Below are 24,131 nucleotides of genomic sequence, written 5' to 3'. Positions count from 1 at the left end.
AAACAGAAATAGACTTGATATAGGAAATAAACTATTGGTTACCAGAGGATGAATGGTTGGAAGTGGGTAAAATAAGTAAAAGAGATTAAGAGGTACAGATTTCCATTTATAAAACAAATAAGTCACAGGGATATAAAGTACAGCATAGGGGATATAATTAATAACATTGTAATAATTTTGTATGGTGATAAGTGGTCATTATTGTGAGGATCATTTCATAATGTGTAAAAATATTGAATTATTATGATGTACACCTGAAACTAATAAGATATATCAATTATACTTCAATAAAAAGAGCTTGTTTCTTTAAAAAAAAAAAGAGAAGAATTCCATCCAGGTAGACTGAACTTTTCCCTTCTCCTTTCTATAACAGGAAGTTATTTTCTCTTCTCTTCAAGTTGTAGTCAGGAAAGTGAAAATATAAGAAGTTGAGAAAGGATTTATTTAAAGAGCATTTTCTTATGTTCTCCTTTTCTACCATTGGAGGCGTGTGGGGGGTCGGTGTGCTCTGTGTTACTTCAATCCATCCTATTAGTCTGAGTTGACAAAGCCAACATCTCAGTGTGTTGATAGAACAAAGTTTGTTTTCCACGCACAAGAATGCCATGCAGATGTGTCTGGTCAGCGTGCTCTCCCAAGCCAGAGGTCCAGGAGGCTTCCATCCAGGAGGTTCCATCATAATTAGCCCATGACCTCATAAGTCTTTCTGAAGGAGGAGGAGAGATTATAGAGGATCATAAAGTGACTTCTTTTTTTTTTTTAATTTTATTTATTTATTTATTTGTCAGAGAGAGAGAGGGAGAGAGAGCAAGCAGAGACAGACAGAATGGCAGGCAGAGGCAGAGGGAGAAGCAGGCTCCCCGCCAAGCAAGGAGCCTGATGTGGGACTCGATCCCAGGACGCTGGGATCATGACCTGAGCCGAAGGCAGCTGCTTAACCAACTGAGCCACCCAGGCGTCCCATAAAGTGACTTCTTAAGGGCCCAACCTAGAAGTAGTCTACACCTCTTTTTCCACATAAACTGCAGTGGAGTCTGGCACATGTTTGGCTATTTATTCAGAATGAAAATGAAATAGTTTGGTGAACTTTAATGTGTCAAAATCTGCCCATATGTTTACTAATTTCCATTTCGCTGTTTCTTCCCTCTATGGAACACACTCACATTCCCAGGAAGACAACCCCATATCCTGTCCATTTCCCATATCCAGAATAAAGAGCAGCATTCTTGGGGGGCACATGGCCTCCTCCTTCAGTTCTCAGTGGGATTCCTTATGGTGTGGCCTCAGAATTGAAAGTACAGTTTATATTGTCCTCAGTCTCCACTAGATAATGATGGAATTGGGACAGAATCATTCCAATAAACACACTAATTTGCGAGGTGAGGAATGAGAGATGTGGGATAGTCATTGGTCTTTGAAAAACTGAAATGCTGCTTGGAGCTGTCACAAAGGCCCTCTAATTTGGGGTTGAGAAGTTCCTTTCATGAGACCGGGCTCCCACTCTCTAGAAGGAATGGTTTTGTTCATTGTTCTCTGCAGCCCTAACTCTACCTTCTATCATTCTCCTTTGGCGTTGGGAATTGATGTCCCTTCTAGGGACTGCCCGACTCTCGCCACCTGCCTGCTGCGGCCTGGGAGGGTTGGAAATATTTGCATTTTAAATAATCCAAAGTTTTTAAAATTTAGACAAATGGTTTCTTTGGCAATGTAACTTCCTCCTTCTTGGTAGCCAGTTATATATGCTAATAACCACACTCAAACTTTTTCCGAAGACATACTTTTCACTCTCAAATTTTTGTTACCTTTCCTTCTCTTTCTCTCTCAACTAAACGGGAGCTATCTTGAGACTGTCTGAAATACTGTGTGGGAAGATCATATTGTTAATCTGGTTTTACCATAAGGTTGAATCACTCCATTCTACTAAAAAGTCTCACTGAGACCTTTCCACTCAAAGCTTTTTAAAAATATTACCTCTTATTGACTCTTAATCTCACAAAACAAACTGAGGGTTGCTGGGGGTAGGGGGTAGGGAGAGGGTGGTTGGGTTATGGACATTGGGGAGGGTATGTGCTGTGGTTAGTGCCGTGAAGTGCGTAAACCTGACGATTCATAGACCTGTACTCCTGGGGCGAATAATACATTACTTGTTAATAAAAAAATATTTAAAATAAAAAAATACTACCTCTTTTTGTTTGAGGCCTAGAATTAGATTTTTCAGTCATGCAAGGATTTAAATTTCTTAAGTTCTTTCAAAAGTATTTATTTTTTTTCTTTTCAGCATAACAGTATTCATTGTTTTTGCACCACACCCAGTGCTCCATGCAATACGAGCCCTCCCCAATATCCACCACCTGGTTCCCCCAACCTCCCACCCCCGCCCCTTCAAAATCTTCAGGTTGTTTTTCAGGGTCCATAGTCTCTCATGGTTCACCTCCCCTTCCAATTTCCCTCAGCTGCCTTCTCCTCTCCATCTCTCCATGTCCTCCATGTTATTTGTTACACTCCACAAATAAGTGAAACCATATGATAATTGACTCTCTCTGCTTGACTTATTTCACTCAGCATAATCTCTTCTAGTCCCGTTCATGTTGCTACAAAAGTTGGGTATTCATCCTTTCTGATGGAGGCATAATGCTCCATAGTGTATATGGACCACATCTTCCTTATCCATTTGTCCATTGAAGGGCATCTTGGTTCTTTCCACAGTTTGGTGACCATGCCATTGCTGCTATAAACATTGGGGTACAGATGGCCCTTCTTTTCACTACATCTGTATCTTTGGGATAAATACCCAGTAGTGGAATTGCAGGGTCATAGGGAAGCTCAATTCTTAATTTCTTGAGGAATCTCCACACTGTTTTCCAAAGTGGCTGCACCGACTTGCATTCCCATCAACAGTGTCCGAGGGTTCCCCTTTCTCCACATCCTCTCCAACACATGTTGTTTCCTGTCTTGCTAATTTTGGCCATTCTAATTGGTGTAAGGTGGTATCTCAATGTGGTTTTAATTTGAAACTCCCTGATGGCTAGTGATGATGAACATTTTTTCATGTGTCTGATAGCCATTTGTATGTCTTCATTGGAGAAGTGTCTGTTCATATCTTCTGCCCATTTTTTGATATGATTATCTGTTTTGTGTGTGTTGAGTTTGAGGGGTTCTTTATAGATCCTGGATATCAATCTTTTGTCTGTATTGTCATTTGCAAATATCTTCTCCCATTCCATGGGTTGCCTCTTTGTTTTCTTGACTATTTCCTTTGCTGTGCAGAAGCTTTTGATGAGATTGAAGCAGTGATCAAAAGCCTCCCAAAATACAAGAGCCCAGGACCTGACGGATTCCCTGGGGAATTCTACCAAACTTTCAAAGAAGAAATAACACCTATTCTCCTGAAGCTGTTTAAAAAAATTGAAGCAGAAGGAAAACTTCCAGACTCTTTCTATGAAGCCAGCATTACCCTGATCCCCAAACCAGGCAAAGACCCAAAAAGGAGAATTTCAGACCAAGATCACTGATGAATATGGATGCTAAGATTCTCAACAAGATCCTAGCAAACAGGATCCAACAGCACATTAAAAAGATTATCCACCATGACCAGGTGGGATTCATTCCTGGGTTACAAGGATGGTTCAACATTCGCAAATCAATCAATGTGATAGAACAAATCAATAAGAGAAGAGAGAAGAACCACATGGTCCTCTCAGTTGATGCAGAAAAAACATTTGACAAAATCCAGCATCCGTTCCTGATTAAAATGTTTCAAAGTATAGGGATAAAGGGAACATTCCTGAACTTCATAAAATCTATCTATGAAAGACCCACAGCAAATATCATCCTCAATGGGAAAAAGCTTGCAGCCTTCCTATTGAGATCAGGAACATGGTAAGGATGCCCACTCTCACCACTCTTGTTCAACATAGTATTAGAATTCCTAACAACAGCAATCAGACAACGAAGAGAAATAAAAGGTATCCAAATTGGCAATAAGGAAGTCAAACTCTCTCTCTCCGCAGATGACATGATTCTTTATATGTAAAACCCAAAAGACTCCACCCCCAAACTACTAGAACTCATATAGCAATTCAGTAACGTGGCAGGATACAAAGTCAATGTACAGAAATCAGTGGCTTTCTTATACACTAACAATGAAAATACAGAAAGGGAAATTAGAGAATAGATTCCATTTACTATAGCACCAAGAACCATAAAATACCTTGGAATAAACCTAACCAAAGAGGTAAAGGAACTGTACTCGAGGAACTACAGAACACTTATGAAAGAAATTGAAGAAGACACAAAAAGATGGAAGACCATTCCATGCTCTTGGATCGGAAGAATAAACATTGTTAAAATGTCTATACTGCCTAGAGCAATCTATACTTTTAATGCCATTCCAATCAAAATTCCACAGGTATTTTTCAAAGAGCTGGGGTAAATAATCCTAAAATTTGTATGGAATCAGAAGAGACCCCGAATCACTAAGGAAATGTTGAAAAACAAAAATAAAACTGGGGGCATCACGTTACCTGATTTCAAGCTTTACTACAGAGCTGTGATCACCAAGACAGCAGGGTACTGGCATAAAAACAGACACATAGACCAGTGGAACAGAGTAGAGAGCCCAGATATGGACCCTCAACTCTATGGTCAAATAATCTTTGACAAAACAGGAAAAAATATACAGTGGAAAAAAGACAGTCTCTTCAGTAAATGGTGCTGGGAAAACTGGACAGCTATATGTAGAAGAATGAAACTCGACCATTCTCTTACACCGTACACAAAGATAAACTCGAAATGGATAAAAGACCTCAACGTGAGACAGGAATCCATCAGAATCCTAGAGGAGAACATAGGCAGTAACCTCTTCAATATCAGCCACAGCAACTTCTTTCAAGATATGTCTCCAAAGGCAAAGGAAACAAAAGTGAAAATGAACTTTTGGGACTTCATCAAGAAAGTATTTCTTATTTATTATCTTTTTCATGAAATATTTGCTATATAAAACCAATACCAACTAGTGTACACTTAAAATTTTTGTTTAGTCATCCTTTTGCTCTAAAGCTATATGTTCAGTAGGCATACAATATGCCTGCAAAGGTATGGTAAACAACTTTTTTTTTTTTGCAATGATTCAATTGTGTTTATTAAGCAGAAGAAGCTAATTTCAAATGGTTACATACTATACGATTCCATTAGATGATATTCTGGAAAAGACAAAACTAAAAGGGACAGAGAACAGACCAGTGATTGCTAAGTGATAAAGGTAGGGAGAGAGTCTGACTGCCAAAGAGAGCATGAGAGAATTCTTGGAATATTAGGATTGTTCTGCATACTGTTAATGGTTGTTACAAGAATCTATGCATATATTAAAACTCATAGTACTAGGGAGCTTGGGTGGCTCAGTTGGCTAAGCATCTGCATTCAGCTCAAGTCATGATCCTGGCATCCTGGGATCAAGCCCTGTGTCAAGCTCCCTGCTCAGGGCAGAGTCTGCTTCTCTCTCTCCCTCTGCTTCTGCCTCTCCCTCTGCTTCTTGCTCTTTCTTGTGCTCTCTCTTGTGGTTACTCTCCCTCTCTCTATCAAATACATGAATAAAATCTTTAAAAAACTTCAGTATTGTGCACACACATAAATTTTTACTGTATATAAATTTAAAAGCAATTTTTAAGGGGCACCTGGGTGGCTCAGTTGGTTAAGCAACTGCCTTCGGCTCAAGTCATGATCCCGGAGTCCTGGGCTCAAGTCCTGCATCAGGTTCCCAGCTCCACGGGGAGTCTGCTTCTCTCTCTAAGCTTCTCCTTTCTCATGCTGTCTCTCTCTCAAATAAATAAAATCTTCAAAAAAATTTAAAAAATGTTTAAAAATAGCAATTTAAAAAGAACTGAAGTATAATTAACAAATTGTTATATTAGCTTCAGGTGTATAATATAATGATACAACAATTCTATACATCACTTAGTGCTCATGATAAGTATACTCTTTTTTTTAAAGATTTTATTTATTTGTTTATTTGACAGAGATCATTAATAGAAAGACAGGCAGAGAGAGAGGGGGAAGCAGGCTCCCCGCCCAGCAGAGAGCCCGCTTGATCCCAGGACCCTGAGGCTTAACCCACTGAGCCACCCAGGTGCCCCATGATAAGTGTACTCTTAACCCCTTCACCTATTTCACCCATCTCCCACCCATCCCCCATCTGTCAATCAGGAATTTGTTCTCTGTATTTAAGTTTGGTTTTTGGTGTCTCCTTTTCTTCCTTTGTTTTGTTTCTTAAATTCTACATATGAGTGAAATCATATGATATTTGTCTTTCTCTGACTGACTTGTTTCACTTAACATAATACTCTCTAGCTCCACCCATGTTGTTGTAAGTGGTAAGATCTTATTCTTTTTTATGGCTGAGTAATATTCTTTTCTTAATCTTTTTTATGGCTGAGTAATATTCCGATATAGATGTATGTGTGGGTATGCATGTGTATGTGTGTATATATATGTATATAAACCACAGCTTTATCCATTCATCTATCAGTGGACATTTGGGCTGCTTCCATATATTAGCTGTTGTAAACAATGTAAACAATGCTGCAATAAACACAGGGATGCATATATCTTTTCAAATTAGTATTTTTGCTTTCTTTGAGTAAATGGCAGCAGTGGAATTACTGGATCATATGGTTATTCTATTTTTAAGTTTTTGAAGAAACTCCATACTGTTCTCCACAGTGGCTGCACCAGTCAGCATTCCTACCAACAGTGCATGAGGGTGCCTTTTTTCCCCACATCTTCACTGACACTTGTTATTCCCTATGTTGTTGAATTTAGCCATTCTGACAGGTGTAAGGTGATATTTCCTTATGGTTTTGCTTTGCATTTCCCTTGGATTAGTGATGTTGAGCATCTTTTCATGTGTCTGTTGGCCACTTGTAGATCTTCTTTGGAGAGATGTCTGTTCAGGTGCTCTGTCCGTGTTTTCACTGGATATATTGTTCTTTTGGTGTTGAGTTCTATAAGTTTTTCCTGTACTTTGGATGTTAACCCCTTATCATGTTTATCATTTCCAAATATCTTCTCTCAATCAGTAGGTTTGGTAAGCAACATTTTTTAACCATCTCATGACCACTGCATAACATAAATAATTGCTTTTATATCTATCTTCAATATTAGTTGTCTAGGTTGCCTGCTGTCTGACTAACAAGACACCACCATATATTTTAGGTTTTTCTCTACATCATTCCATTTCTGGATATAGGTCTGTATTCGTGTGAGTAGATCATCTGGTCTGGCAAACATAAAAATTTATGTTTTTATACATGTAGAATCCAGTGTATATATTCATAACGGGCTGGTTAGCCTGGATGTTTCTCCAAGTGAGGAGGCGAGAATCCGGGCTGCTTCATCACATGGTCTGTCTCCTACAACCAGCGGCTTGTGTATTCAGTGATAAAAGGGAAGAGGATATGAAGGAGTGCAGAGGACAGTTTAAGCTCTAGGAATGGAAAATGCAAACATCTCACCCATATTCCACTGTCCAGAACAAGTATCATTTTCTTGAGCAATGCAAGTGAGAAGAGTTTCAAGGGGGTCATGGGGAAGGCTTCGATATGTTTCTCCTAGAGTTGGGGCTTGAGGCAACAGAGCAAAGAAAAAAGAGGTGAACATCTGCTGGTAGTGGAGTAGGGTTGTGTAAGTTTTCTCCTGGATTTGGAGAACTTCTCAGTGGGAACTGCCTGGGGTTGTTTTAAATGGGATCCTTCCTAGGAGGACTACACAGAGAGCAGAAAGTCAGCCCAACCAAAGAGTCGGGTTGACCATACAAAACTGGTAGCTGAGAGCGTCAATTTTAGGGAACCACTGGAGGGAGAAAAAAAATCACCAAAGCAGCCAAGGAAGCTTTTTTCCAGGAGTCTCTAGCAAGGAGGAACTCTAGGGGATCAAAAAGTCCCACCAAAAGAAAAACCAGTGACTGTGCACCTGACACATCCAGAGGGAAACTAACAGATTGCAACTGTGCTCACCACTTTGTACACCGCACAATGCTTTGGAAGTGTAAGCTCTTTTATAATGCTAATTTTTGGATGTGTTTGGACACTTAGCAGAGCTGCTATAAATCTTTCTCACTCAGGATTTTATATTTCTTTTCCTTCGACCTGGAACAACCTAGATAGGTCTTATACGGCACCTGTGTAGCAAAGCATATTTGAAATTGTAGACCAGTTCAGAAAAAATTTACAATCGGCCAAGCTTTTCTAAACAAAAGTTATTCTACTCAACATCACTCCTCCCTTTGCCAGTGTGTTCTGTTAGCTAAACTGGGAAAGTTATTAGCTTAGATCCACATATACCTGTAAGCTTCTCTGTTACCCAAAATTCATATGAAAACAACCTAGTAAGTGAAAAGGAGAACAGAGTCCTGGAAAATTAGAATGAAGAGACAGGGTAAGTAGAGATCCTGCAATGTAGAAGGAGAGGAAAAAGAGCGATTTTAGAAGGAAGAGAGAGGGAAATAGAAGCAACACAAAAATAAATTGTTTCATCACAAAATTTAATCTCTGGTGAACATATCAGCCAGAATTATAATCAACTAAACATTGGATGGATAGTGTTTTTTTTTTTTCTTTGAATTTTGAAGTGTTGAGGGGAATGATTTGGTGATTCCAGGATTTTTGACTGGTATGGCTTCTCTGGGTTTCCTTTAAAACTCATATTGATTCCTTTGTTAATAGTGAAGGTGGGAGCCTGTGCGGCTCAGTCGGATAAGTGTGTGCCTTTGGCTCAGGTCATGATCCCAGAGAGCTTGAATCTCCCTCCCCCTCAACCTGTTGTTCCCCCTTCTTGTGCTCTCTCCCCCTCTCTCTGTCAAGTAAATGAATAAAATCTTTTAAAAAAAGAGTGAACTGCTTAGGACCTGCCAGGTGCCATATACTCTTGAACTTCAGAGGAAAACAACTCTGATAAAATATCTCAACATTGTGGGGAAAACTGGAGATGGCTTTAGTCCATGATTCTTTGAAAAACCTAAATTTAAAATCCAAAAAATTGTGTTCTCTTTTCCCATCCTGTTTCCTCTTCCCTCAGCCAACTGTCTGATATCTGCTTGCTAAAGAGGAAAGGAGCTACTTTAAACCAAATATCAATCAAAATAAAGATGGTATTTACCACAACATAATGTAGTTATATTGACTGTACAATGGGTTGAGACTTGGGGGATGCTGGGATAGAGTGAATACATTTTGATTATGAATCTTGGGGACTGGAGTGTAAACTGTGGCTGGCAGGATAACACCCCTGATGTCCAAATCCTAATCCCTGGAAACTGTGCAAAGGTCACCTTACACAGCCTGATGATCTCATGCTAGAGGTTGGGCAATAGAGTTTTGCAGTAAGATAAATCTCATTCACTTTGTTAGGAGTCTGAATTTCATTTCAAGTTTTCAAGTCCTCTCTTCCCCAATTCTGTTCTTATTCATGATTACAATCTCTTGAAGCTTTTGGTCAGCCCTGGATGCTGTGCTCTGAAGCAGAAAGCTCTGGGGCTCTGGACTGTATTTTAGGTCCCTGATGCTTGAAATGTGGCTCCTGGTTCAGTAACATGAGCATCGTATCGCTGCTGGTGGAAAAGGAAGAATCTCAGGTCTTAACACAAAGACATCAAATTTATGTGCATACTAAAGTTTGAGAAATACTGCTTTAGACGATATTTCCTGGGTCACAGAAATCTTAGGAGACTGTCCTCAACTAACTGACAGAATCTGTTGGTGCTATCTCTCGTTGTGGTAGTTGTGATAGTGGTGATGATGGTTGTAATGGTATCTGTGGTAGTCCTTGTAGTGGTTGTGATGGTGTGGGCGGTTTTGGACAAATATCGGACAAATGGCTACAGTGAGAAAGTACTTGCTCTAATATGGCAGGCTTCCACTGGCCTTGCCTGCCTTGTTAAATCTAGCACCTGGCACAGTCCTTGGTCTATCTAAATATTTGTCAGATGGAAAGAAGTTTACCAAAAGACAATCAGCCATACATTTCTGGTAATCATATCTGTCCTGTGCTTTTTCTCCAAGAGGAAATGAAAAATATGCTCCTACAAATTTCACATAAACCCATCCAACCAATCCAACCAACTATCCATCCATCTACCCATCTACCCATTCATCCATGGATGGACTTCGTCCGTTCATGTTTTCAACAGAGATTTATTGAGAATTTCCTATTGTGTTAGATTCTGGGGAATTAATGATGAAAATGACACAGTCCTGCCTTGAGGAGTTCAAAGTCTTGTTACAGAGCGATGTGGACAATTATAATGAAATGTAAAGATTCAGTGACACATATGTAAAGAGTATTACAGCGTCATTGAGGAGAAGGTAATAAAACTGGATTTTAAGGGCTGGGGCAAAGGATCTGAAGGATAAATATACCCTTATTAGGCAACAGGGGATACAATGGAATTTTAGGGAAGCAGGAAATCCTAGGTTATTTTCGTATGTTCAGATAACTTTTGACATTCTGAGCCTTGTCATGTTTGTAGTTTGAAGTGTGGAGTGTGACAAATGGAGTCAGGCCAAGAGGAAGCAACCATACTTTTGCTCTGTGTCCCTAGCTTCCAACAGTTTTCTAAGAACTAAAAGATATTTACCACCCTTCTATTCTCTCCAAAAACTCCAGAAATGTGCCAGTGTATTTATGACGACTGAGGTCTCCTTCATCAACATGACTTTAATACGTGTTCTAAGAAATTCTTGCCCAGGAAGAAAAAAGATAAAACTAATAAATACATTTACTGTGTGCTTTGGGAAATTCCTGAAAACCAATTTTTCTTAGCAAATATTGCACTCATCTGGGTAAACAGCACATGCACAGGGCACTAGATTGCTCACCTGAGCAAATGGCTCACCGAACAAACAACTATTTACATATCAAGGCTCATTTCAAGACCCTCACCTCACTGTGTCCACCAATCACGAAATATTGCCTCATGAATTTAGCTCAGTCTCAGTCAGAGTCCATCACTGAAAGATCTTCCTGAAACCACGGGAGCCTGGATCCCCACATCCTAGAAATATCTGTTCTTGACTGGAGCTTTCTGAGATGTTACTGAGGAAAGGTGTGCTCTTATACTATAGTAGGTTTAATCAACTTAACTTTGCTTGATAAACATGTGATTCGGAAGCTTAGGGAGCAGTCTGGGGACACCTGGCATTGAAAATGTTTGAGAACAGAGGGCTAGAAAGGAAATACTAAGCTTATCCTATGGGTCACATGCAGTTCCAGGTTGCAATAGTGTTGGAGTGGGCAAGTCATTTCCTTACTAGATTAGACCTCCTTGAAAGAGGATGTATAAATATAGATACTAATTATTGTCACTGGAAATAAAAGATGTCTCAAATATTCATGACAGAATGCCTAACAGCAAACAATTGAAAGTCCATCTTGGAAAATGCATTCGTGATTTTCTCTAAAAAAGGTGTAACTCTCATCACTATTTATTTTTGACCCTTATTTGCAAACAAGATGAGTGAATTATTTTTCTTTTTCTCCTTAGCCCCTGTGTGTGGTTTATACAAGGTAATAAATGTTCATCATATTATCGGCACAAAAAACCTGAAGGGTTAAGAAGGATTCATCAAAAAGTGTCAAGATTTTCATTAAAAAAATGCATATGCAATTTGAGGTTGAGCTGTTAATGTCATCAAGTTTCGAAAAGAGCCATTTCCATTTCTGGCCTGAGAATCATGAAGTACAGTTGCCTTTGGTGTGGCTAAACATATCCTGCAGGTTTCCTTTACTTGAACTGCACTGTCCACATGTATCACTGAATTGGTTGCTACACAACAATCCATTCATTACAGAAGGAGGCAGTGGGGAGGGACGCACGGAGAGCCACATAACTTCTTCTTTTTCCAGTCTGGTTATATAAGGCCCTCTGTTTTCTCCTACATGGACAAAATTCTAACTTTTTTGGAAAGGAAATAATATGAAAGCAGAGATTTCTTTGGATACATCCTCCTATTGACCCACATATTTGTGAATTAAAGATGGTTTTACTGAATGTGAACCAACAGGACGATCACCAAGGATGCTGTGTTTTCCAACCATGAACTCGATTCTGGCCGTCATCACAGCTTATTTCCTTCGCTACCATGGGTTCTTTTTATTTTTTATTTTTTAAAGATTTTATTTATTTATTTGACAGACAGAGATCACAAGTAGGCAGAAAGGCAGGCAGAGAGAGAGGGGAGGAAGCAGGCTCCCCGCTGAGCAGAGAGCCTGATGTGGGGCTTGATCCCAGGACCCTGAGATCATGACCTGAGCTGAAGGCAGAGGCTTAACCCACTGAGACACCCAGGCGCCTCTACTACCGTGGGTTCTTTATGGCTCTCACTGTGCTACTTTGCTCTGTGCAATAATTCATTATCCACATTATCTTGAGTGATTTTTGTTTTCTAAAATGCATGTCTTATGGTATCATCCCTGAGGCAGTATCTTTTATTGGCTCCATAAAAATCAGGAAAAAGTTCAAGCCCTTTAGCAGGAATAATATAAGCTCAATTGATGCATAGGCTTCTGATCAGTATGTTTAAGGATGTAACTCAGAATTGTACAACCGACCTTCTATGACTTGCCCTCAGACTAATCAGGATGTTCCCGGGATGCCGCCAGCGTTCTCTCTCAGGCCATGGCGTCACTTGGCATCACCAGTCTTCGGCCACGTCTGTTTTCCTTAGTAGAATATGAGTCCCCAAGCTCAGCGTCCATGTCCCCATCGCTATGACCTTGCTCCGCACCATGATCACTGTAGGTAATCAGCAATAATCTACTGGATAAATTAAAGGAAAACAGTTATGCAGGATATTATGGCTGAATCGTACCCCTCCTTCCCCCAAACCCATGTGGAAGTTCTAACCCCAGAACCTCAGAATGTAACTATTTGGAGATAGAATCTTTAGAGTCTTTAAATTAAAATGGGATCATTAGGCTGGACCCTAATCCAACACGCTGGTATCATTATAAGAAGAGGACATTTGGACACACACGGAGTGAAGACGTCCATCTGCAAACCGAGGAGGGAAGCCTCAGAAGAAACCAACCTTGCTGATACTTGCTTTCGCACTTCCAGCCTTCAGAACTGTGAGAAAATACATTTCCGTAGTTTAAGCCACCCAATCCGGATGTCTTTGTTATGGCAGTCCTAGCAAAGGAATAGAGTGTCGTAACATTAATTGCGAGTATAGGTGAGAGATTATCTATGTGTAACAAGCCAATAGAACACTTATGCTGAAAAAGACAATTTGCACATATCAGATATATGTCAATTGAGTTTATTGCATTCAATTTAATGGCTTATTATTGAGAATTATCTACTGAGATAAGAACAGTCTGCTGGGGTTTATATCAGGAGTGTTGGGTTTGGGTTCTGTTGATATGACCTACTAGTCCTGTGAGGTCACACATGTGATTGGTCCTATTTTGGAGCCTATGACTGTGACTAAAGAGATGTACAGTCTATTTTTCATTAAACACTAATGTTTAAAATATTTAAAATGTTTGGTAAAATGTTACTCCATGATTAGACATTATTTTTACCTGCAATTTATTCTGCTAGGTATAAAGGTATGTCAACTATTGTCTCCCTTCCAAGGAGTGAAAGGATTTTTAATGTTTGTGATAAATATGACCAAATTGCATCACAAAACTTTTATTCCAGATTATATTATTACAGGTAGCAGATGAGAGTACATGTTGCTCCAAAGTAGGTCATCTGTCTATTGTGATTTCTGTTTATATATATTAAACTTTTCCAATTTTATACATAAAAATGCTATGTTTATTGGGGCACCTGGGTGGCTCAGTGGGTTAAGCCTCTGCCTCTGGCTCAGGTCATGATCCCAGGGTCCTGGGATCGAGCCCCACATTGGGCCCTCTGCTCGGTGGGGAGCCTGCTTCCCCCTCTCTCTGCCTGCCTCTCTGCCTACTTGTGATCTCTCTCTCTGTCAAATAAATAAATAAATAAAATCTTAAAAAAAATACTGTTTATTGTCTATTTTTATTCTTAGTTTTTTTTTGTTTTTGTTTTTGTTTTTTTTTTTTTTGCTCTGACTTAACACGCTTTTCTTTACTCCTTTACTCCTAGAACACTTGTTTGGGATATATAATTAAATCGGGGTGTTATATTTCAGTTATCTTCACGACTGGTTCTTTGTGGGGAGGAATTTTATCAGGTGCAATGTTTTGGTACTGAAGGTTCCAAAGGCAGGCCACCCCAAGATGGGCAACTTTGGCATGAAGATTATTTTGCTTTTTCTTCCTTCACCACCCAGATTCCTAAAGGCCCTTTTCGTTTTTGAACCTTTTGATCCCAGGAACAACCCTCTGTAACATTGCCCCCTGGAGTCTTATATATGCTTAAGCTGTTCCTGCTCTAATCTGCTGGGACGTTTTTTGGTGTTTTCATACTTAGGATGGACTTCCTCCTTCTGACCATGATTTCAGTTTCATCTTAAATCCTCTGTTCCCCTCATCACGGTTCATAGTTCGTACGGGTTTCTTCTAGCTGTCTGCAAGGTTTGTATGGGATCTCAGAATATAGGTATCTTGAAAACTCCTGTTTATTTTTCTATTCACAGATATTTGAGTTTGTGATATGAAAAAGCAAAAAACACAGGCCCAAAATGAAGCCCCTTATACCAAGTCACCACACTGGGGCTTCATACCCAAGCTAACCACAGTTTCAACCTTTCCTGGAAATGCAGTCTTCACCAGTCAGGCAGGAGTTTTCTGGTCAGTGCCAGTGAGGTAATTTGTCTCCTGGGCCCTCTCCATCCCCCAAAGGAAGATGAGATGATCTTCATGGTTAAGACCCCTTTTCCTCCTCCTCCTCCTAAAGGCCAGTGACCTTGCTGAAAACAGCAACTTCTTATCTTTTGCTGTTAACTTCTTTGCCCCACCCTCTTCCCTAGAGAAACCTTCCCTTTTGTACTACTCCAGAGAATCTCTCTACTTGCTACATACATGGCTCCTGACGAGCCATGATCCATACATTGCTAAAAAAACCACTGCAATCTTCAGATTTACCCAGCTGAATTTTTGTTTTTCAAAGTGACGTTCTCTGCTTTTACTCATGCTAAAGATCTGGGCTTCTTCTTCCTTTAGTGGGTCTGTACAGATTTTGGAGCATGTGTGGTGAGGGTATGATATAGGTAGCGCCTCTTAAACGGGCTAGTTTGCATTTTATTTTATTTTATTTTATTATTTTTTTTTAAAGATTTTTATTTATCCATTTGACAGAGAGAGATCACATGCAGGCAGAGAGAGAGGAGGAAGCAGGCCCCCCGCCGAGCAGAGAGCCCGATGCGGGGCCCGATCCCAGGACCCCGAGATCACGACCCGAGCCAAAGGCAGCGGCCCAACCCACTGAGCCACCCAGGTGCCCCTAGTTTGAATTTTAGAATGAAATGTCATACCTCTGGTTTCATAATACATTTTAATTATTATTTCCTTTAAAAATATAAACTAGTTTCTTTTATTCCATGAACTATGGAACTTGTCATGACATATTTTCCATTAGAAGATAATTAAATGATACTTAAACATTTAAGAAGATGACGTTCTTACAGTATTAAAGTCTTCATATCCCAGAACATGAATACCTCGTCATTTATTTAATTTTCACTTATTCTACTGCAAAGAAGCATATGTTATTGATAGTGATCACATAGATGATATTTGATATCAATTTATAATGGATATTAATATTACATTTATTTGTGTGATTTTCAAAATGACTTATTGAGATACCCTTTCAGTTTCTCTCTATAAATGTATTGCTCTATAGGTGGGAAACACATTGTTACCATCCCATTTAACAATGATAAATTAAATGCCGGAAGACTTAAATGGCTTGCATAAATTCATGGTTATTTGGCCTCACATTCGCGCCGGGGTTCTATGTTAACTGACTTTCTAGTTCAGTCCTTTCTGTTTACCATAGAATCATGATTTTAAAGTCAATCAGAGAAAGACAATTATCATATGCTCTCTCTGATATGAGGAATTTGAGAAGCAGGGCAGAGGGTTGTGGGGGGTAGGGAAGGAAAAAAAGAAATAAGATGGGATCAGGAGGGAGACAACCATAAGAGTCTCTTAATCTCAGGAAATAAACTGAGTGTTGCTGGGGGGTGGGGGGCTAGGAATGGGTGTCTGGATAATGGACATTGGGGAGGGTGTGTGCTATGATGAGTGCTGTGAAGTGTGTAAGCCTGGCGATTCACAGACCTGTACCCCTGGGGCTAATAATACATTATAGTTTAAGAAAAAAAAAGAATCATGATTTTAAATTTCTGTACATTAAATAACTGCAGTGAGACATTTTCAATTTAATGTCTATGGTTATTTTATTTCTAGACATTATTTTTTTTAGACAATGGATAGCTTATATATACATATGTATTTATCACAGTGTGCGTTTCCATAACCCAAATCTTTACCCTAATGCATTGCCTAACATTTGTTGAATGAGTGAAGTTAATATTCTTTTAATTTTAGAGCTCAGTGACTAATATATAAAAAAGAATTTTTCTACCATAATATTGAATAGACTTGACATTTTTGTCTAAAAGATCATGTAAACATTTTTTTCTATGTCACAATCCATCTTTACTTTCTTTCCATTTCTCTTTACTTTTTTCTCTTCCTTTCCTTACCTCTCATCTCCTGCCCTCTTGGTCTTCTTTGTTTTTAACCTTTATACAGAAATAGACTTAGTGATAAAAATAAATGAATCTTGAAGTTTTAAGTGAGATCTGGGCTCAGTAGAAATCGTCAGCCCTTTCCGATCATTTCATGTTTATATAGTAAAAAAGTTGCAATTAGACATTTTTGGTTGAGGACTGATTTCAAAATGTGATGGATAATGGAAAAACAATGTAATTTTATTCTTTCGAAATACAAGAACAGGTTATCCTTATGCAGTTACAGGCAACACTTAAATATGGTTGATATTACTAAAGAGTAAGGAGAAATGTTCTTAAACCCTTACATTTACTGAATGCCTACTCTGCATTAGGTAAGGAATCAGTCAATTTCACATTATCAAATTTAATCCTTGCAATAATTCTTCGTTTTGCATGTGAAAAAACCCAGGTCAGGGGCGATTAATCACCAGCAGGGGTCACTTGGGAGGTCAATGAAGGATTTAAGGATTGAGAGAAGGTGTCTCTCATTCTAAATCTATTCTCTTTCTGTCAAAATGTCTAAATCTATTCTCTTTCCATCAAAATTCTATTCTCTTCTGTGGAAAGGGGTAACTATTCCGATAAGATCTCTAATTATGGTGTTTGCCTGGAAATAAAAAGGGGGGGGGTCATCTGTCTATATGCATCTGTCTGTGCATATTAGAAGAATTTTCCAAGATAATTTTAGATAATATTTCATATAATCCTTTCCCCAGTGAAAGGGGAAACTGTCCTTTGAGTACATCTTTATTGAAGTATTTCTTATCTTGTCTGCTGCAGGCTACAGCATCTAAACTCCTGAAAGTCCCCAATAGATTTTAGGTCTAAATGAGTAATGTTTGTCTTCTGTGTTATTACTTTTAGAAAGCAATTTGTGATGCCCATGTGGCTGGGGACTGGGTATCAAGCAGTGTTACACTGGGGGAGCAGTATTGCCTGTTACTTGGTTTGGTTTCTTAAAGCCCAGTTTCCAAAAAGGAGGTGGATTCTCTGCTTTCAAAACTTTTCTTTATAAATTTCTTTAAGAAATTAGCTAGTATTGACTATGTCCACCCATGATGAAATTTCTGTGTTCAGAAAGTATATACTATATCTGGTTAAGTGAGCTAGCAGTTCCCATAGAGAAGGAAGGACACGATCTCACTAGCAAAGAAATAGGCAGATCATAGAAATAATAAACATTGTTTAAGCACTCTATTTATTTTTATTTGAGAGACAGAGGGAGAGAGCATGAGTTGGGGGAGGGGCAATGCGAGAGGGAGAAGCAGACCCCCCACTGAGTGGGGCTCAGTCCCAGGATCCCAAGATCATGACTTGAGCCGAAGTCAGACTCATAGTGGATTGAGCCGCCCAAGTGCCCCAGAAGTAATGAGCATTTAGTGAATCAGCACCTTATAGGAGGGGAGATTTTATTTGGATATATTTTTATGCACTGTATTTCAGCTTCAGTGAGATATATTGTCTGCTTACTTAACATGATTTCTTTTAGTATAACAGAAATAATTATAACCATCATGATGGACAATTAATATAAATTAGATTTAGTGGACAGACATGTATGGATAGAAATGAATGCAGATTGGTGGAGTATGTGAATGAAAGCAAATATTTTTGAACAAATTATTTCTCAGAAGTTTGGCTCTTGAAATAATTATTAGGATTTGTTAGTGTAAAAATGGTGTCAAAGCTCAGCTGATCAGGAGACTCACTTAAAGAACTTTTATTAAATAAGTTACCTGTATTAAATCTGATGTACTGATTCAGTAACTATGAATGGGGCAGGAAGAAATTTTCCAAAGGTCCCTGGTAATTTTGATGACAGACCAAATTAAAGAATAATTGTAACAACTTGACTTTATGGAGCTTTAGGGGGTACCTGCTAAGGGCTAGACACCGTACAACACTTTACAAATACTGACTCAATTTATCTTCATAAACCCTTTGAAATAAATACTGGTTTTCAGTGCCTAGTTTATAGATGTGAGGACAGAAGCCCAGAGAGGCTAAGTAATGTGCCTAAAATTATAAAGCGAGTTCTAAAGCGAGTTCTAAAGCGAGTTAGAGGGGTGATGGGATAGGAAATTTGACTGCAGCCCCTGAGCTGCTAAACAGCATATTCTGGTTTAAAGCACATCACCGTGAAGAACCTCCCCTTGCTTGGAGTCCACCATTTCCTCGTTCCCTGACCTTGAGTGATGGGATTTTACTTTGCCCTGTGGCAACTGTAGGAATTATGATAGAGTCTTTCAAATGAACTACTGGTTGTTTTCGTCATGTAAATAGATGAATCCAGCCTAATCATTAAGTTTAGATTTATGGTTTTTAACTTTATTCCCTAGCCTTCAAGTATATGAACATTGCTGTTGATAACTCAGTATGTGTATTTTGTAAATTCCTGTTATATCAGCTGTAATGCTAACCTTTGCCCTCTGGGGGGAGACACCAGCTATCCAGTGAGTGACAGGGTGACTTCTAAGATAATTTTGAATCTGCTCCAATTAATGAGAAAAAGCAAGTCATTTATGCTCTTCTGTATTTTAACTTTTGTGAGTAACAGGTCAGGACTGATGATGATGTGTTCCTTTGTCTCTTCCCCAGGATGGAGAGAGCTCCTTCCTGCTTTCCTCATAGCAGGCACATGGAGCTGATTTGGGGGATATGACTTAATTCAAAAGCTTGCTTCCTTGCACTGACCAGGCAACACCATCAAAACCCCTATAAAGTCAGACCTCCCTTCTACTTTGATTTGACGATGAATGGCAACAACCCTACCTATCCTTCCGGAAGTAATATGGAAAGGATTTGAGGGAATATAGTTAGAAGTACTAGGCATTTTTTGGAGGAAGTCCAAAATGAAATATTTTCATAATGGGTTCATCTTATCTGACATATTAAAAATAATTCTGACAGTAAGAGGGCAAAGCTGTCTCATTACTGGATGTTTAATATCAGCCTTTAGCGGCCTCTGGGTAAAGAGCATATTAGCTCAATGTGACACCAGTGGGGAATTGTTTAATTATAACAGAACGTAGCACAAAAGATGTGATTATTGCCCAGGAACAGTTGGAGACTCCGTTCATTTCTATAGTTTTCCAAAGCTGCTTTTAGTTGCTCTCCTCACAGAGGCAGTCACTGTGGAATGAGGGGTGATGGTTTAGGGGATTTCCCTTTAGGGATAAAGAGGAAATGCAGCACTGGGGTGGGGGTGGGGAAAGTGCTCATTGCAGAGTTTCCAGTCTGTCATCATGGTCTTCACCGATGCTCACTTGTTGTTCAATACTTCGTTGTCCCTCACAGCCCTCCTGTTTCCCTTGGAGCTTCTTTTTACATAGATGATTTGTACTAGACCTTCTCTCTCTGATTTAAAAAAAAAAAAAAAAATGGAGATGATGTCCTTGGGGCTTGGATGCAGTTCAGTTTAACAGTCACGAAGAGACCCAACCCCACGGTCTGCACTAATGTGCTTTGGGTTGTTGGAGACAATAATGATGATGTTTTCAGTGTATCGTATTTGAGGTCCAAAGGAGGAGGTGGGCATGTGGTAACATGTTTTGAGTTAACGTGGATGGAATTGGGTGTTGCATTAACTCCGTGGGTCGCTCTGAGCAGGTCTTCCTCTGATGCCTTTGCTGATGGATTCGTTGATGGATTCAAGCTCGCAGTGAACCAAACACTGCTCTCGGCTGGGTTTTACTTATGGTATACACTGTATACCAAATGACTGTCTACATTGTTTCAATGTAATGAAATTAAATTTAAAAACAAAGGGACAGAATAAATGTTTCTCAGATCACATAATGAAGTGGACAGTCACTATGAAACTAGCTGTCTAATTATAGTGTCTCTTAAGAAGAGATGATTTCTTTCTTTCTTTCTTTCTTTCTTTCTTTCTTTCTTTCTTTCTTTTTTGAGATTTTATTTATTTATTTGACAGACAGAGATCACAAGTAGGCACAGAGAGAAAGAGAGAGAGAGAGGAGGAAGCAGGCTTCCCACTGGGCAGAGAGCCTGATGCGGGGCTCGATCCCAGGACCCTGGCTGGGACCATGGCCTGAGCTGAAGACAGAGGCTTTAACCCACTGAGCCACCCAGGCACCCAGAAGGGGTCATTTCTTATTGTACCAACATCTATTAAAGTTTCTCCACAAATTACGCAAATTTTTGGTGGCGTTTATATATTTATATGTATTGAACATATTCCTGGGTTTTTTGTCTCTAAGAAATCACTTCCTAGCTGATAGATTATTTTTATCATGTGACTTCTTTTAAGGCTATTTGAAAACCAGGGGTCATCTTTGACAAATGAGCTTCCTAGGACCAGAAGGGAATCCATGTTGAGGTGCTTTGGGATGAGATCACAGGTATTCCCCACTTTGCTTTTACAAAGGACCTACATTAGTACCTGTTCTTGCTAACTGAAAGGAATCTGAAGAGGATTTTGACTTTTAGGGTAAAAAGCAAGAATAGTGTTGAGCATCTGTGTTGCAGCAAAGCCGTTCTACGGGCAGTGTGCTGCCTGAGAGGAAAGAGATCCCCTGCCAAGGTCCTTCCCCAGGAGCCCGACTCAGCATCTTAGCATCAAGCTGCCATCGCTTTGAACTGAGTCTGGGAGCATCTGGGCTTTATCTCAAGTTATTTTGTGCATCTGTTAGCAAGATGAGTCTGGGAATGCTAAAAAATGTTTCCATATAAATTAATGGTAACTGCTTCTTCACTTTACACCGTGTCTCCCGCAAAAGCTTTCATGGGAATGCTCTACTTTCAGATAGTGGGAGAAACCTGCAACTGGGGGGCCAGCCCTAGTCTTTTCTGCAGGCATCATTCATAAATCATTCCCTATGGTCTGCAGCAAAATCCTCCACTCTCTGTGACTGGCAAAGGCTCTGCAGCCGGTAATAACCCAGAGCCCATCAGAAATGAACTCCACTCTACGCATATTAAATTGTCTCTTTATAACTGTACGCACCTAGAACTGGACAAAAACCCAGGGCAGCCAAATGCTTTTACTTGATGTATAATGGAGATTGTTTCATCTGGTGAATAATCGGTTGGTGTGGAGAGGATAATAGGACGAGATGATAATGAATATACCACATGGTCAGCCAAGCTGGGCAGGAAGCATTGACTTGGACAATTGGAATATCCTTTGAAAACGTGCCAGCTGCTTTTTTTTTTTCTTCTTTCCTAGAATGTTTTTCAGTTTTGTTTTCATTTTGTTTTTGTCATTTTCAATGAAATCAGTAGGTTCAGAAGCAATTTTGAATTTTTCTTATCATTGTTAGGCATTAACATTTCCAGAGGGAAGGCTGTCATAATGATGCTGGTCCTTGAAATGCATTTCCTAGTGCTGTCAACAGTTGATGGTATATCTCTTTTTAATAAAGTCTTTCTTGATCTTCATCTCCACCTACCCTGCCTTAAGATGTATTGCCATCTAACCAATGTTTTAAAACATTTTTTAAAGATTTATTACTTAGAGAGAGTGTGGGGTGGGGAGGGGCCCATGGAGAGAGAGGGAATCTCAAGCAGATGTCCCACTGAGTGTGGATCCCAATGCAGAGCTGGATCTGACCCCCCGAGATCATGACCTGAGCTGAAAGCAAGAGGTAGTCACTGAACAGGCTGAGCTACCCAGGTGCCCCCAATCTAGTCTTAATTTGTAACTGACATAACATTTTCCTCTGCATGGATGAACTATAACAAATATTGTAGTATTTTGCATACCATTCCTAAGAAATTACCCTTATTATAGTTATTTTGCACCCAGTTAAACAAAAAGGTCGAGTTCATTTCTCAGGATAAGAAAGCATATCAGTGGCCTAACAGACATAAATCCCAGAGTCCTAATTTAGGGTCCACAATTAAAAATACTTTTGCATTTTAGTTTTTTTAAAAAAGAAATTAACTGGTGGGAGAGTCTATGACTTTCTGAACACCTGTGGTGGACTGTCCCAAAGGGCTACTTCATTATTTTGGCCCAGAGGAACTAGGTGATCATCATATAAGGTTCGGAAGAGAGAATCAGAGTTTGGCTACTGAGTTTCGCTGTGATGCAAAGAGGCAAGTGTGACTGGAGTCCTCTCATCTGCTAAATTGAGCTCCATCCCTTGGGGAAGCCATGTTTATATACCCCATGCTGTGTCCCCCATGCTCCCCACCTCAGCCTGGTTGACTAAATGGGACAAGTCACTCACCTCCCTGAGCCTCAGTTCCTCAACTGAAAAAGGAGATCATTCCACCTGCTGTCTCTGTCTCATAAGATTGCTGAAAGGGGTCAGGCGGAGGATGCTTGAGTGGCTCTGTCAGTTAAGCATCTGACTCTTGGTTTCCACTCTGGTTGTGATCTTGGGGTCCTGAGATCGAGCCCTAGGTCAGGCTCTGTGCTCAGCATGGAGTCTGCTTGAGATTCTCTCTCCCTCCTGCATGCTCTCCCTTTCTCTCTCTAAAATAAATAAATAAGTCTTAAAAAAAAAAAAGAAAGAAAGAAAGAAAGATTGCTGGAAGGGTTCTGTGAGGCAAGAGATACCACACTGCTTCATAAAACATTAAATGCTCTCCATGCCTGCCACACTATGTCTAGCCCCCCCTTTTTTCCCTTAAGATTTTATTTATTTGATAGACAGAGATCACAAGTAGTCAGAGAGGCAGGCAGAGAGAGAGGAGGAAGCAGGCTCCCTGCTGAGCAGAGAGCCTGACATGGGGCTCAATCCCTGGACCCCAGGATCATGATCATAACTGAAGGCAGAGGCTTTAACCCACTGAGCCACCCAGGTGCCCCACATCTAGCCCTTTTAAAGTAGCCTCAGATTGGAAAACTGCATTTTTAAAGAAAGGTTTGGACTTTGATTTAAAGCTTGGCATTACAAAGAAAATCAGAGAGGGGTATAGCAATGGACTCAGGGAGATTTTATTTTCTTTTATTTTTTGATTCTTAATCATACATGCTAGAACAACTGCTGCTGAAAAATAATGCTAAATTTCAAAACTAATTGTCACAGGGGATCTAGCAAATTCCTAAAAATTCTTTTCCTTTAGCAGTCTTGACATGGGGCTCTACAAAGGCTTTCTAATGGGAGAAACAAGTAGAGAAGGAAGGGCATTGGATCATGAATGATAATTTGAAATTAAAAATGGATATTTTCTCCTCTGAGAAAGTTTACAAAACATAAACATGGTACATGGTGTGGAAACAATAAATAACGATGCTGTCGATTTGCTGTCGGACCTCAGAGTAAGAAAGAGCATTGGCACATTAGTCTTCAAGTGTTCTTTCAAATATCTACTAGAAAATATCTCAAAAAAAAATCAACATTAAAAGGCAAATCTGAATCCCAGGGGGAGGGGGAAGCAGCAACATATACATCCTTGGACTAGCCACAATGTAAGTTCCCAAGTAAATTTGAAGTTTTT

Source organism: Lontra canadensis, unplaced genomic scaffold (assembly GCF_010015895.1).
Source record: "Lontra canadensis isolate GAN:19392208 unplaced genomic scaffold, GSC_riverotter_1.0 scaffold21, whole genome shotgun sequence".
NCBI classification, from domain to species: Eukaryota; Metazoa; Chordata; class Mammalia; order Carnivora; family Mustelidae; genus Lontra; species Lontra canadensis.
Note: the sequence above shows the minus strand (reverse complement) of the source record.